Raw genomic sequence first — 17,199 nt, forward strand, 5'->3', positions numbered from 1 at the left:
GTATAGGTTAGCCTTACATATGCAATCTTCCTGCTTTAGCTTCCTAAGAGCTGGAATGGATGGTAGAGTCTCCCCTTTCATACCCACCCTCCCTGTTCTGCTCAGCAAAGTGATTTTTTTTAAATGATGAATTTCTTTATAATGCAAACATAATTTTATAATTTACCATCATTACAGAGGCTTACTTATTCATCTATCCATTTTGTATAATTATTGCTTGTTTTCTATATAGCTAGCTTTCCATATGTTAAGCTATACATTTAATAGTAAGCCAAACAATCATGATCTGCCCCCGTAGAGTTTATGCTTTATTTTATTAATAATGTATTGAACTCAGGGGAGACTCTTGGATCTTGCTATAACTCAGGCCAGCCCTCCTGCAAGCCATCATGCTGTGGCTATCTCCCAGGGGAGTGTCTTGCTTGTTTCAAACAAGCCAGTCACAAATTGCCCAAAGGGAGGAGAAAAGGGGGAAGGAACAATATAAAACAGCCTGTCCCTGATCATATCATGGACAGTTTCTGGGTCCCATTGTTCATTCTTCTGAGTGGCCTTTATTTCTTCTTTGTTAAATAAACTCTTTGTTACCTTACTATTAAAAATGATTGAGCTCAAGTTGTATATCAAGTACTGTTCTATAATATATGGTTATGCTCTACTTAAAAACAGGCAATAAATAAGTACTTAATGACTGATGTCATATCAGACTGGGATCAGTACTTCAAAGAGGGTAATACAGTAAAATTAATTAAGTACTGGGCTGATCTACTTTATAGTGTAGTAAAAGAAATAAAAATTAATGTAATTAATACACAGATAAATGTGTTAAATGTCATAAAGGGAAAGCAAAGGATACTATGCCCGTATTTAAATGAAGAAGGTAGGAACCAGTTCATTTTGAGAGGAAGACTGGAAGAAATTATATTTGCTCTTGGATCAAAGTTATAATCATATGTATTAGTTTTCTAGGGCTGCTGAGTGGCTTAATCAACTGAAATTTGTTTCTTAGTTACGGAAGCTTGGATGTCACAAGGTTGGTTACTTCTGGAAACGATGAGGAAGAATCTGCTCTATGTCTACCTTCTGGTGGTTTGCTGGCTTCTTGGTATTACAGACATGTCAAATGACTTAGCATAGAGTTCATATGGTATCATTGGATTTATGAAATACTAGAGCAGGGAAAATGAATCTGTGATGAGGGAGTTTCCATCAGTGGTTGTTTGGGTGGATGTAGTGAGAGAGAGAGAGAGAAGATTAACAGGGTACAAAGAACTTTTGGTGATGACAGAAGTATTCTGTAACTTCTTAGGGTTGTGGCTGTATGAATTACTTACTCACTTGTCAAAACTCATATATTCAAACTTTGTACACAAATATATACCAAATATATAAATTATACCTCAAAAAGTGTTTATAAGTAAGGATAAAAGTCTAAGGATACAACTCAGTGGTAGAGCATCTGCTTAGTAAACATGAGACCCTGGATTCAATCCCTAGTACTACCCCTCTCCCCCAATAAAAAAGAAAGTAAAAACAGGATAACATAGTTTTGAATAGTTTTTTTCTGAGTATTAAATATGCATTATACACCTATATATGTATTCACACATATATTCACATTCATATGTATGTGTATGATATGTATATATATATGCATATTCACATTTATATTCATATTCATGTATATCTCATAGCCCAGGCTGCCCTCAAATGTATGATCTTCCTGCTTCCCAGTCTTCCTCAAATCTCAGATTACCCAGTGCTGCTGTTACAGGCGTGTATAACCATGCCTGGCTAGTTTTGTACATTTTTTAAATAAAACATTTGTCAGTTAAATTTATGGGAAGTTCTACATTTATAGAATGTTTTATTAAACTTACTAGAAGGCAATTTAGTGAACTTGTCACAATTAATTTTGTTTTGCATCTAATAGTTCTGGTTAAATCCAGAAATAATGAGGTATACCCATTCCTTCAGGGAATATTTCTTGCCATCCATAACTTCCACTTTTTTTGAATATTATATATTTTATAAATGCTGACTAGTTTTATTTATTTTTTATGTACAAAGGCTAATATTCTTTGTTTGCATTAAACATACACGCATATTTTGGATTTGCTTTCAGAAAGATACTTCCTATCTAATCTGAATCATAAGAATTTATTTTCTCCCGCCTGCATCTTAAATCTTCACAGTAAGTAGTGCATTTTTACTGTCAGTTTTTCCTTCTGCTTTGTATCTCCATGTCCTACAGATGAACTGTAGGCATCTGATATTTACTTTATGGTGCTTGAAGAAAAACAAACCTTATGAAATTCTCTCCTTTTTAGAGATTTGGTTAGTTTCTCAGGGATTATAGCTTATACTAATGTGGAAGACATTTAACTTCAGGGATATAAACATCTTTTGAGTGGAAAATGTTTGTTACTACCAGATATATTCTGAAGTTTAAGGCAGTATCAAATGTCCTTTTCAGAGGTAGTAAGGAGAATTTTTTTAAAAAAATGGCTGAGGTCATATTGTAAGCTCTTGAGGGAGGGAACATAATTATTGAAGTATCAAGTCTGGTTTTATGTGACATAGCATTCTTTAAAGAGTAAATGTGATGCTGTGGAAAAACAAATGAGAATTTCTTAGATAATTTTAAACTATTGAAACCTTGTTATTGGAGGAGGTATAGCTGAATGGTAGAGTACCTGCTTACCAAGCATGAAGTCCTGAATTCAAGGCCCAGTACCATCAAAAAAAAAAAAAAAAAAAAGTAAGACTTATGAGTGCTCACTTCAGCATCACATATACTTTAGTTTCATTTTTAATTGAAACTCTCTTTCCAAATTTTATTTTATTTTATTTTATTCTGTCAGTCATAGGGCTTGAACTCATACCCTGGGCACTGTCCCTGAGCTCTTTTGCTCAAGGCTAGTGCTCTCTTACTTTGAGCCACTTCTAGTTTTCTGGTTGTTAATTGGAGATAAGAGTCTCACAAAATTTTCTTCCCCCAGCTGGTTTCAAACCGTTATCCTCAAACTTCAGCTTCCTGAATAGCTAGGATTATAGGTATAAGCCACTGGTGCTCAGCTCTAGATAATAATTTTAAGACAAGATAGTAACATACCTGAAAAATTAGAGATGGGAAACAAAGAAGAAAGTAGTGAAGGAAATGATGACCTCAATTGAGTACAAGACAATCCCATTTGATTTCTTTTTTTTTTTTTTTTTGTCGGTCGTGGGGCTTGAACTCTGGGCCTGGGCGCTGTCCCTCAGCTCTTCAGCTCAAGGCGAGCGCTCTACCACTTGAGCTACAGCGCCACTTCCTCCCATTTGATTTCAATTAATATTTTATAAACAGAAACTAAAGCTAGGTACTTAACTACTAGCCAGTAGTTCTTGGGAGTTACAGAATGAGGAAAAGTGTTTTGTCTGTTTTGTTATTTTTGAAATTATTATTGTTACTATTTAGGGGTTGCAAATCCTTAGGTTATGAGTACAGTGCTTCTTGGTCAATGTTAACCTTCCTTTGTTCTGTTTTGTTACTTTAATTTGAGGAACATAAAAGCATATTTGTAAGCTAGTAGAAATAATCCAGTAGAGAATTTTAATACTCAAGTACATGAGAATGAGTGGAATCTAGTAGTTGAGAAGGGTTAGCCTTAGAAGTGAAGAGTGGAGGGGCTGGGAAGGTGGCTCAGTGGTAGAGCACTTGCCTTGCATTCATGAGGCCCTGGGTTCAATTCCTCAGCACCACATAAGCAAAAAGAAAAAAAAAAGCCGGAAGTGGCGCTGTGGCTCAAGTGCGCTAGCCTTGAGCTGAAGAGCTGAGGGACAGCGCCCAGGCCCAGAGTTCATGCCCCATGACCAGACCCCCCCCACCAACAAACAAACAAACAAACAAACAAAAAAGAAGTGAAGAGTAGAATGATAGAAAATTTACCTGTATCTAGATACTGGTATGGTAAATTGGGAAAGATCTCCTCTGATTGCTCATTAATGTTTTATTAATGAAGTAGTTCATTAGAGAATAGAGAAGGATTTGTAAAGTTTGAGGAGCCAGGAAAAGTTATGACATACTTATATGAAGATAAAAGAGAAAAGACTTGAAAAGATTTTCCCACCAGAATGAAAGTTGAGACCAATGGCAGTCAGCTCTAGTAGATGCCAGGAGGCAGTGGAATGATATCTTCAGAGTACTGAAGGAAAGAGGAGTGGAACAAAAAAGGCATTTTTGCTACCTGCAGAGACTCAGGATATATACTACTTGGAATTTTGGCTGAAAGAGCTACAAAAGCTAGAAGAAAATGGAATCAGATAGAAAATCTGAGTTGCAAAAATTCTTATGAGTAAAAACGTAAGTTTTTTTTTTTGTATTGGTTTCTGAAGGGAATATTCAGTTGTAGGAAGTAGATTTTTATAGTTCTAGATTTTATACTAGATTTTATAATTAAGTATTTAATATCTCTTCTAAAATATTGGAAAATTTGAAACATATGTTTAATACAACACTGCAGTTATTGTTTCTTTTTCTTTCCAATGAATGGGAAAACAAAAAGCTCTGCAAGCTGTTCTTTAAAGAGCTCATATCGTTTAAGCTGCCTTCATGATCACTGTGTTAGAAATTTAGATGTAGTATGACCTTAGGTTAGATTACACTATGAAAAATTAGACCGTAACAGAGATATTTGACAATGCCTCCCAAATGTATCAAAGATTAAATCTTTGATTTATCGGATACCTAACACAGGCTTTGAGATGTTTCTTTCTTTCTTTTTTTTTGGTTGGTCATGGGGCTTGAACTCTGGGCCTGGGCGCTGTCCCTCAGCTCCTCAGCTCTTCAGCTCAAGGTGAGTGCTCTACCATTTGAGCCACAGCGCCACTTCCGGTTTTGTGATAGAGATAAGAGTCTCATGGACTTTTCTGCTCCAGCTGGCTTTGAACCATGATCCTCAGATCTCAGCCTCATTAGTAGCTAGGTGTGAGCCACCGGTGCCCAGCTTACTGAGATGTTTCTTAAAGGGTAGGGAAGAGAGCTTCTCTTGAGTGTTAATAAGACTTATGTTTAGGCATTGTCTCAGAAGAAATTATAGTTAATTTGTGCTTAAATACGTTTTAATTCTCCTTGTCTGCTTCAGTTCATGTGTGGTTAAAAAACTCAGATCAAATAAAGCATAGCCTATGAGCTGTATACTCCTACAATTCAAATTCCTTTTATGAGAAAAGAAGTAGTCTACTTACTCATTTCCCTAATCAGGAAGGATGAAGCAATTAGGTATTGGATAAAAACTGAAAAATATTCTCGTGTCCATTTTGTAAAGGCTGAAATTATTTTAAATATCATTGAAAAGATAAAAGATATTTGAATAACTGCCATTGTGGGGATTTCAGATTGTTATATTTTCAAAACCAAAAGATAATATCTAAGTTTGATGTCTGAATTACTTGGTAGGTAGAAAGTGGATTTATGTGTGATTCCCAAGCCTCTATTTTTAAGTAATCATCTAATTTTTGATCTAGTGCAGTATGGCTAATTCATTACCAAGCCATTTGTTCTGAATTGCACCAAAGATATGATTTATATGTTAACTTATTTGCTGGTTTTTCTAGTATAATTTAGCTCATTAGCATTCATGATATTCCAAGTGACTAAATGTTAATTTCTAAAGACATTCCTTTTAATATACTTTATATAAAAATCCAGAAAGTATAATTTGTCTTTAGCATATTCAGAGACTTGTGTTTTAATAAAGTGACTTCTAGTTGTTTATGTTTAGTAGAATATTTTAGTTTATAAAACCATATTTTGAGGGGCTGGGAAGATGGCTTAGTGGCACAGTGCTTTCCTAGCATGCATGAAGCCCTGGGTTTGATTCCTCTATACCACATAAACAGAAAAGGTCAAAAGTGGTGCTATGGCTTAAGTGGTAGAGTGCTAGCCTTGAGCAAAAGAAGCTCAGGGACAGAGCCCAGGCCCTGAGTTCAAGCCCCAGGACAGGCAAAAACAAAAGCAAACAAACAAATTTAAAAAACCTATAGTGTGAAGGACAAAATTCTATTCATATTGCTAGTATATTTGCTGGTAAATGCAAAAGAAATAATCTATTTGGAGACTGATCTTACTGAATTTGTAGATCAGAGTTTTATAACTGCTGTGTCTAAAATTAAATAAAAAAGGGTAGCTACCATATATCCACTCAAGAACAAAGAGAACATGAAAGAAAAAATAGGATCAATTGTGACATACCAAGTGTTTTGTTGGCTTACATTTTATTTTACAAATAGTGAAGCAATTTAAGAAACATTTCTTTCCTTGACTTTTAGTTCTAAAACTTACTAGTCTGAAATGCATGTTAGTAATGCTGAGAATGGAAAATACACACCTGTGGCAGAAGAGTGTGTCATAGTAAATATGTTTATACAGCTGTATAGTAATGTTAGTTATTACAGCATACATTTACAAAATCATGTAATGAGCCTCATTTTCAAACAACTATTAACTTTGTCTTAGAAATAGCTAATTAAAGAATAACTTCAGTTTTCAAGTGCAGACTGTACAAATAACATATAACATCATTGTAGCTGTCCTCTTAACTAAATGCATGGATTTGATCATAAGTATATGTTGGCTAATTTCTGAGAAAATTCAGACTTTTTCTAAAACTGTTTCTTATTTATAATTAATGCTTTCATTGCATATAATACCTACTTTTTTAGTACAAACTGGATTTCAATTAAACTTTATTGCATTTACATGGACTCTTCTGTCATGCTTTAATAAGAATTATAAAATCGACTTAATGTCATCTGTGTGAAAGCTTCCTTTATCGTTAATAAATTTCAGTTATTCCATGGAGTTGTTGGTTTGGGGCAACTTGTGTTAGAATATGAAAAATACTGTTAAAAAGTTAAGCACTAGTTAATTATTATTTGAGACAGGGTCTCACTGTTTAGCCCAAGGTAGCTTTGAACTTGTGATCTTCTTGCCTCAACCACCTTTCTTGTGCTGGCATTATAGACATGTACCACTAGGCCTACTAGTAAAAAATTAAAGCATAAAGGACTTTGGGAATTAAAAAATATTCATAATGAAAAGAAAAAAATATTGTATCCAAAGAAATATTGCCATTAACTGTGTATTACTACTACAGTGTTGTCTGTAAAAATATTTCACCTGAAAAGATGAACAGGTTGTGAATAATTTCATCTTTTTGTTTAACTGTTGAGGACTTGCTGTATATCATGCACTCTGTTAGATTCCAGAAATACCAATACATAGGCTTATTTCTTTTTTTAATATATATTTTTATTGTAAAGATACTGTATATAGGGGTTATAGTTACATGAGTAAGGTAATGAGTACATTTCCTATTGAGCATTGTTACCCTCTCCTTTTTTTTTCCTCTACCATCCCTTCCCGACCCACCTCCCCAATTCCTCCCTCCTCCTCCACCACCAAGTTGTAAAGTTCCTTTTCAACATAATGTCTTGTATATCTCATTGCTACAGTAGGTCAACCTGTATCCTTATTTCAGCATTTTGATATTTCCCTTCCCCTCCCCAAATTAGAAAAATGTATATTCAAGATGCAGGGCACTGGAATCAAATACATTGAAAACAGTGGTTATACCATGGGGGAAGAACATACAAGAGAAACAGAAAAATCACATAGTACATTATAAGTACATTAAAAACAACAACAACAAAGATAAAACCTCTTTTGTCCCTATCTTGGGATTCATTTCTCTTCACATCATCTTATATGGTCAAATGTACATAGCTTTTGACCTTTTCTGCTTGTCCTAGACATATACTAGTTATTGCAAATAAGGGAAACTATGGGACCTTTGTTTCTTTGGGCCTGGCTTACTTCACTTAATATAATTTTTCCAAGTCTTTCCATTTCATAGGCTTATTTCTTGTCCCTGATATTTTAGTTTCTATCTGGAAAGAATTATCAAATACTAGCTGTTAATTACCACAGTTTATTTTTTAAAAACCTCTGACACAAGAGGAAGATACTATATATCTATTCAGTATCTAAATAATGAGATCTTTATTATGGCCTGAACTTTTTAGAACTCTCTGTAGTACGTACTAAATTTTAAGAAGGCCAGGAAATAGAATGTAGTAGATTCACTACAAATCCATTTGTGGGAAAATGATGTGGCACTGTGGCTCAAGTGGTAGAGCTATAGCCTTGAGCAAAAAAAGCTAAGGGACAGTGCCAGGTCCTGAGTTGAAGGCCCAGGACCAAAAAATAAGGAGAAGAAAAGAAAAGTTATCAGCTCTTCCTAGGACTTCCTGTGATATGAACTAAGGGGAGATATAGGATAAAAAGCAGCAGAGAGACCGGAAACAGAGTTTGTTTTCTGGTAGTGCTGTGTAATATCTGTAATATCACCTTTTAAATTAGTATTTGAAAATGAGCAAAGTTAAGATATTTCTAAATAGATAGCAAAGTGTGTTTATCAGTTATTTAATCTCCCTAAAAGAAATAGAAGAAGCATTCAGCAAGGAGAAATGTTATCTCAGATAGAAAGTATGACAACCAAAAAAGTTAAAGCTGTATTGCCAACTGTGGTTCTTCTTTTTCCTCCTCTTTCTCCTTTTCTTCCTCCTTTGTTGAGACAGGGTCTCATATAGATAGCTCAGGCTTGTCTTAGCCTCTTGAGTACTTGTATTGCAGGCATGTACTGCCATGCTTAGCCAAGAGGGCTTAAACCTTATTTTAGCACTTAATCTGTAGTTATGTGTCATGTTGCAGTTTTTTTCCCATTTATATTTTTTCTACCAATAAATTATTTTAGAAGTTAGAGTATTAGTCAATATTAAATTACATCATAAATTACTTTTCTTCTGACATGCCTCTTTTCAGTGTTACATTTTGTCTTTCTCAATTTTCTACTTTTACCTGAGATTGCCCTAATTTTTGCTGTTTTTTTTTTCTTCCCAGTTATTTGATATGTATATCATACAGTTTTGGCCTTGATGGCTCTTTTTTTATGATTACTTTATTTTCTCATTAGTCTATTATTGGTGCCTAGTTTCCTCATATGTTGGACTGTTTCTTAGACTAGGTTAATTATGTGTGTTGACTATGCATTAATCAAGGTGTTCCTTAACTTTTAATTTATTCTCAGGGATTATTAGATAGCAAATCAAAAGCCAATCACAGTATATTCTTAAGCTTCAGTAAACTTTTGTTGAACTTATTTGGTTATTTGAGGTTTCACTAAAGAATGTGAGCTAGAAAAATAGCAGTATGAGAGAGGCATGCCTTCATGTCTGAATATTGGCAGGTGATATAGTGGTGGAAGTGAGGATAAAGCATAGTTACCATATGCAGGATGTAATCCTGGGATGTGGAACCATTTGCATGATTCTCAATCTGCATGACTCAATATTGTAACAGGATAAAACTAAGATATTCTATATTTTAGAAAACGGATTGTACTTTGAAGTCTAGGAATAGAGCAAAAATAATGACTGGAATTTACTAAATGAAGATTTATTTGATATAAGAAGGGTCCCAACTCTTCTGGTTGTTACTTGGTAGTCATCTGTATTTTCTTAGAAGGTTTTCCTAGGAAATAGGTAGAATTGAAATATAAAATTAAGAATGAATTGCTTTATAGAATATTAAAGAATAAAACAAGTAAACTAATGATTTAAGCTTCGTTTTTATTGATGGGAATAGCTTTTATATATCAACATATTAAGTTACATGTTTCACTATAGAGGTAAGGTGTTGTTAGACTATATTCTCCAAATATAAACTCCAAGTTAGAGTTTATTTGAAAAAGGAGCTGTTTCCTGAAGTATTTAAATTACTTGAACTATATTACCTTTGTAGTTGTTATTTCATTTGCTGAGCAAGATGTCATCCTTCATGGATATATTTTACTTTCCATTTACTCTTTCTTTCTGCCTTACAGGGAGTCTCAAGTTATTATTATTAAGCATTCAGAAAAGGAGTAAGGTTTTAAAAAGAATGGTAGGCTGGGAATTTAGCTCAATGTTAAAATACTTGCCTAATATGTAAGGAAGGAAGAAGAGGAGAGGGAGAGAGGGAAGAAGGAATGGAGAGAGATGAAGAGAGGGAGAGAAGTGGAAAGGGAAGAATGAAGTGAGGGAAGAATAGAATGAATGAAGGAATGGGCATCTGGTTAGCATTTATATTTGAGATAACTTTAGAAAATTTGAGGTTCAAACAGTCCTTGTTTCTGTATTGATTTGTAACTCAACCCCTTTATTTGATTTATTTATTTATTTTTGTCGGTTGTGGGGGCTGAACTCTGAGCCTGGTGCTGTCCCTCAGCTCTTCAGCTCAAGGCTAGTGCTCTACCACTTGAGCCACAGTGCCACTTCCGGCTTTTTCTGCTTATGTGGTGCTGAGGAATCAAACCCAGGGCCTCATGCATGCAAGGCAAGCACTTTACCACTGAGCCACCTTCCCAGTCCTAACCCCTTTATTTGACATACTTTATATCAAATGTAGATAACTTACTTTAAGGTGTTTTTTTTTTTTTTTTTTCCCTGGACCTGGGTGCTGTCCCTGTGCTCTTCAGCTTAAGGTCAGTGCTCTATCACTTGAGCCACAGTGCCACTTCTGGTTTTCTGGTGGTTAATTGGAGATAAGAGTCTCATGACATTCCTGCCTGGGCTGGCTTTGAACCTTGATCCTCATATCTCAGCCTCCTGAGTAGCTAGGATTACAGGCATGAGCCACCGGTGCCCGGTTATTTTAAGTTTTTAAAAGGAGCATTTGAAACTGGGTGCCAGTGGCTTATGCCTGTAACCATAGCTATGCAGGAGGCTGAGTATGGAGGACTGCTGTTTGAAGCAAGCCCATGACACTCTTATCTCCAATTAACCACAGAAAGCTGGAAGTGGAGCTGTGGCTCTAATGGTGGAGCACTAGCTTTGAGCACAAAAACTCAGAGACAGTGCCCAGACCCAGAGTTTAAGCCACAGAACTGGCAAAAAAAAAAAAAAAAAGGAACATTTGAAAAATGAAACACTCTTACAGGAAGACTTGTGCACATGCTCAGTTGAACTTTTAAAATACATTGCCATGGGCTGGGAACTTGGCTCATTGGTAGAGTGCTTGCCTCGCGTACATGAGGCCCTGGGTTCAATTCCTCAGCATCACATTAGCAGAAAAAAGACAGAAGTGGTGCTATGGCTCAAGTGGTAGGGCACTAGCCTTGAGCCAAAATGCTGAGGGAAAGCACCCAGGCCCAGAGTTCAGCCCCCACAACTGACCAAAAAAAAAAAAAATTAAAAATCAAATAAGAGATATTTTTTTGTTGTTGTTGCTTTGTATGTCCCTCACCCCCAGTATAACCCCTGTTTTCACTGTATTTGATGTTGATATAATTTGGGGAGGGGAAGGGAAAAAACAAATTGTTTAAATAGGGATACAGGTGGACCCATTGCAACAATGAGATGTACAAGACGCTATGTCGAAAAACAAACATTACAACTTTGGCAGGGGGCGGGGGTAGGAGGATGGGGAGGGTAGATGGGAAGGCAGGGATTGTGAGGGGAAACTAAGGAGGAGGCAACAATGCTTGATAAGAAATGTACTCATTACTTTGCTCATGTAATTGTAACCCCTCTGTATGGTATTTTCACAATAAAAAACTTATTAATTAAAAAAATTAAAAATCATGACCTGAATGTAACAAATTGGATCAAAACTTTAAAAAAAAGCATTACCAGAATCCAGAAATAAATGTATTTTATTATCTAAAATTTAATTGCTTTTGAAAACATTATGCCAAAGGGATATTCCTTTAATGCTTTCATGTTAGGAGGAGAAAAAAATTCTTTTCTTGACCTGTGAAGTCTATACATTGTTATTAATCTGGGCTGTATGTTTCTCTGGAACAGCTCAAGGAACTTTGTTTTTACAAACAAGATAATATGGGCACCAGGATCTCACCTCTGGTTCACTCTTCTCTCTTCCTCTTCTTTTCAGTTACCTTCTACAAAAAGGCACAGCTGTTTATCACTGAAAGAACAGATGCTGCAAATAGTGTTAATCTTGAATATCAGCCCACCTTTCCCAGGAATGTGATGAAAGATCCTGCAAAACTTAGTTTTTAACTGAGTGTCAAAAGATATGAAAATGCTAAGATCATAGCAAAGTAAAAAAAAAAAAAAATCTCTCATATACTCCTAGCTTCCCAAAGTTTGAGTTCAGCTGTAGTTGTCCACAGTGGCTTTTGTTAGTGTACTAGTATTAGTAATAGCTATTGGCTAACAGTAATTGGGATATCATATGTCCCCCACAGGTCCGGGTGTTGAAGGCTTGATCCTCAGTTTAGTTCTATTGGGAAGTGGTAGAACTTTTAAGAAGTGGGGCCTAGTAAGATGGCCTTCAGGGCATTGAGCAGGTACCCTTGAAATAAAATTAAACCTCATTCCTGTTCTCTTTTCACTCTTTTGCTCCATGACTACAAGATGTGTAGTTTTCCTATGTAATTATCACCATGATGTGTTAAGATTGAAAAGTAGTAACTGGGTCAATCAGCCATGCACGGAAACTTATGAAATTGTGAGTCAAAATAAATTGATTATCTTAAGTATTTATTATAGTAATGGATTATACTTGCTGACTAACACAGTAAATATAATCAGAGATTAGGAAAAGGTACATTTTATCATTATACTAGACCAGGATTATTTTAAGATTTGTGACAGTTCCATTTGTTCTTACATAGGGGATCTGAGCTTAATCTTTGCTGGATTTGACTCCTTGCAAAGCCAACAGGGTGTGGACGTGTACAGCCATGGCATCACACTTGGCAGAGGAAATAAAGAACACTGAATTGCCTCATATCCCATAGGGATGGAAGGTGGAGTGTATATCAAATATGCAGTGTTTGAGGGCTGTGTTGACTGTGTAATGCATAAGGAAATATGACTAGAGGATATTAAGTAAAGTTCCTATTTAGGGATTCTTGGTCAGTGACTGAGATATTCCAGAAAGCTATTACAGTTGGTGACTCAGTAAGGCAGATACCTTAACTTAGGAACAAAACAAAGAGCTTACTAGTTTCATTTTTGCAGCTCTTCATCTTCATTTTCATGTTTTGTTCTCTTGTATTGTAACACTGTCAGATGACAGATCTCTGAAGAATGTAAATACTGAATCTGTCAGATGACAGATCTCTGAAAAATGTAAATACTGAATATCACTAACAACATTGTGATACTTGTTTCTTGTGTGTGCATGCATGTGTGTGCACAGATGTTTAAGGGAAAGGTTATCTTTGTGGTGCTAATATAATTTGAAAACTGGATACAATGGTCTACTAGTAAATAAAGTACTTTATTGAAGGTAATATTGTGTATGATTATTTTTGTTGTAATTATTTTGTGATTAAAGAATCATGATGTCTATTATAGGTTGTAGGCTTTGTTATAAGAGAGTGTTTAAAGTCATGCTAAATGTATTCCTCCTACATTTTCATCAAAAGTATTGCAATCTTAGGTTATTTGAGTTGCATCTGAAATAGGCTAAGAAATTAGTGGATTTTTCTTCTCCAAAGATGTTTAAAGTTAATAGTCCCTCAGATGACTTATATTGGTTCTATGTAGTCCTGTTTATAGCATTGTGAGCATTTGCAGATGCCAAAAGGTAGCGATGTGCATCCCAGCATATTTAGGAGCATAAAGATAGATATCTTGTCTCAACACTGGAACTGGAACATTTGACTGGTCTCTATTCTGGAGATTCATTTTTGCTTGACAGTTTAAAATCACAGTTGCAACTAAAAGGCAGCAATATAGCGCTGTATTTACTAGGTAGACCACTGTGTCAGTATTTCAAATTATATTAGCACCACAGGTAACCTTTGCCTTAAACACATGTGCACACATGTGCACTGTGGATAACTATGGTCAACTAGAACTTGCCTATGCTCTTACCAAGTTTTTGGTGAATATGCCAAACATGTCTTGGTCTTGAAGAGCCTTACTGTAAAGCACAACAATGATTGTTGGTCGTGGGGCTTGAACTCTGGACCAGGATGCTGTCCTGAGTTCTTCAGGTCAAGGCATGCGCTCTACCACTTGAGTTACAGCACCGCTTCTGGTTTTGTGGTGGTTAATTGGAGATAAGAGTCTCAAGGACTTTCCTGCTAGGGCTGACTTTGATCCTCAGATCTCAGCCTCCTGAGTAGCTAGGATTACAGGCATGAGCCACTGGCGCTGGGCTTAGCATAACAATTATTGTGATGAGTTTTCTTTCACTTTCTTTTGTTTATTTTTGGTGTTTTAGGTTTTGAGATGGGGGTCTCGCTGTGTTGCTTGGGCTAGCCTCAAGCTCCTGGCCTCAAGTAATGCCCCCACCTACTCTCCCAGGTGGCTTATACAAAAGCTGTGTTCCATCACATCCAGCTCCATTTTAGTGCTCTTGCTTTGGTATTTGCTAACTTTATTGATACTCTACCCTTAAGTACATCAAGATTCCTTTATCTTCTAGGACCTAGTTTCTAATGTACCCTATTTATAAATGTATTCTTTCAGCTAGGCCTCAGGAATTCTAAACCTAAGCACACTATTGGGTTAGATTAAGATTTTTAAAGAATTTTTAAAAGATATGAGTAAAATATATTCTATTGTTTTTAAATATTCCTAAATTCTTATATAAATGTCTTTACTCTTTTCTCTTTTGTTATTACCTTAATTCTTACCTTTTCCAAGTCATCTCACAGAATGTTATATCATTTAAACACATTTATGAAGCCAGACATGGCATGACTTACAATTTTTGAACTGTTTAAACTTCTGAGTAACACATGTATTTTCAACATAGGAGAGAACTCCCCCTACATTTGTGAAATGCCTAACTCTCATGTCTTCTGTCTTAGTGTTCGGTAAGTTGAGGTTCTTGTCACAAGTAATATAAATAGGAGGAGCTTTGAATTCTATTTACTCTTTTTCATACAACTTCATTTTATATCAGAATATGATGTGTTGTAGTAATTATAAATCTAAATGACAGCTGCTTGTGTCCAAGTGACTTATTTTCCAGTAAAGTCTAACATTTGGAAAATTAACTTATTTGTATTGTTATTTCATGACATAAGGAAAATGATTGTAGTTTTCTCCCTAAATATCTCTAAAAAGTCTAACTACAGAAAATTTCAGTTTAATAGTTCTACCACCTCTTAATAACCACATACTTTATTCATTTAGATTCACTTTAGAGTTTGGTAAAAAGATACAACTGAAACCAATAAAAGACTTTTCTAATTAGATTAGAGTCATGATATAGTGGTCTTCATTTTAAAAAACAGATCTCCTGCCAAGAGTTTTATTGTAAAAGTAAGACATTGTGTTTTGAAATCCTATATTGCACACTAAAAATATTTTGGAAGGTCTCCAGAGCCTATGAATACATTTTGCTTTGTTTTTAAACCCTCATACATTACAAGATTATATTCATAGATGATTTATCTACAACATTGTAATTTTGTTAGGGCTGAAATGATTCAGCTTATATTTAATATAAAACTATCAGATCTGAGCCTTCTCTCCTCTAAAAGTTAACACTATGCTTTGTGTGAGACAAAATGTCTCATTAAAAACAAATGATCAGCTGAATTCCAGTGTGAAACCTATGAAAAACTGTCCTGCTTCAGATATTTTTCACATTTAAAAAGCTTTTTTGCAATTACTTTTTGCTAGGTTAAAGTGTATTGTATAATATTTTCACTTATTTGTTTGCATTAAATTTTCATTTTCTTTTATAGAAAAATGAAAAACTACTTCCAAAAATCTACTGATCTCCTTTTTCCCTTTAAAATATGTGCCAAAGTTTTTAACCTCTACTAAAAATTTTAATAGCCAGGTATCAACAGCTTATATCTGTAATCCTAGCTATTCAGGAAGCTGAGATCTTAGGATCTCAGTTCGAAGCCAGCCTGGGCAGAAAAGTCCATGAGACTCTTACCGCCAATAAACTACTCAGAAAAAGCTGGAAGTGGCACTGTGGCTCAAGTCGTAGAGTGCTAGCCTTGAAGTACAAAGAGGCTCAGGGACAGTGCTGAGGCCCTGAGTTCAAGCCCCAGGACCAGCAAAAATAAAATAAAATAAAATTAGTATTAAGTAAATGTTAATCTGGATAACCAAAATACTTTTCAAAAATTATTGACAATGTGTAGTTTCCTAGCTTTTACTCAATTCGAGAAAAGACTATAAGAAACAAAAAGTAAGAAATTCTAGATTTACTTACTTCTTTTTTCTTTTTGTATTTCTTTTTTTGTCGTTTGTGGGGCTTGAACTCTGGGCCTGTGTGCTGTCCCTCAGCTTCTCAGCTCAAGGCTAGCTAGCGCTCTGTCACTTGAGCCACAGTACCACTTCTGGTTTTCTGGTGATTTATTGTAGATAAGGGTCTCACGGACTTTCCTGCCTGGGCTAGCTTTGAACTGTGATCACCAAATCTCAGCCTCCTTAATAGCTAGGATTATATGCATGTTTACTTATTTCTAAGACACTTAATCAGAGAAGTCAGACTGATTGCAGTAAGATAAATTGGCAATTAAGGAAACAGTTTAATTGTAATGACTCACTAAATGGGAAAGATAGATTAGTTTTGTTATTTAAAAGTATTTCTTACTGGACACTGGTTCCTATGCCTGTAATCCTAGTTACTCAGGCAGCTGAGATCTGAGGATCATGGTTCGAAGTCAGCCTATAAGGAAAGTCTGTCAGTCTCTTATCTTTTTTAGTTAACCACCAAAAAGCCAGAAGTGGAGTTGTGGCTCAGGTGGTACAGTACTAGCTTTGAGCAAAACAAAAACAAAAACCAAAAAACAAAACTCAGGGATAGTGTCCAGGCAAGGAGTTCAAGCCTTAGGGCTATCAAATGCACAGAAAATATTCTGCTAATGTCAAGGAAAGTCCTATCTCAAAAACTATGCAAATGACTGGGTGCCATGGCTGACACCTGTAATCTCAGCTACACAAGAGGCTGAAATCTGAGAATTGCAATTTGAAGCCAGCCTGGGCAGGAAAGTCTGTGAGACTCTTAAAGTACAGAAGAAGCTGGAAGTGATGCTGTGGCTCAAGTGGTAGAGTGTTAGCCTTGAGCAAAAGACTCAGGGATAGCACCTAGGCTCAGAGTTCAAGCCTCAGGACTGGTAATAATAAATAAATAAAATTTATGACACAAAATGAAGTGTTAAAATCTTC

The 17,199-nt window shown here is 35.5% G+C and overlaps 1 protein-coding gene across 9 annotated transcripts in view; it reads left to right on the forward strand.

Annotated features, from left to right (window-relative positions):
- The window catches only part of LOC138827442 (protein dispatched homolog 1-like), a 165,286-nt gene that overhangs the window by 68,157 nt on the left and 79,930 nt on the right, over window positions 1-17,199 (forward strand). For 2 of the 9 annotated variants that reach the window (XM_070022934.1, XM_070022940.1), the window contains one exon: window positions 2,126-2,194. The exons of 6 other annotated variants lie outside the window; for them this stretch is intronic. The gene's annotated coding sequence lies outside the window, so the exon portion shown is untranslated. Of the gene's footprint in view, window positions 1-2,125; window positions 2,195-4,819; window positions 4,839-17,199 lie in introns of those variants that run through there. One more of the 9 variants, XM_070022942.1, reaches the window with a different exon arrangement.

The sequence above is a fragment of the Dipodomys merriami genome, unplaced genomic scaffold (genome assembly GCF_024711535.1).
Source record: "Dipodomys merriami isolate MVZ:Mamm:240054 unplaced genomic scaffold, mDipMer1.0.p SCAF_156, whole genome shotgun sequence".
NCBI classification, from domain to species: Eukaryota; Metazoa; Chordata; class Mammalia; order Rodentia; family Heteromyidae; genus Dipodomys; species Dipodomys merriami.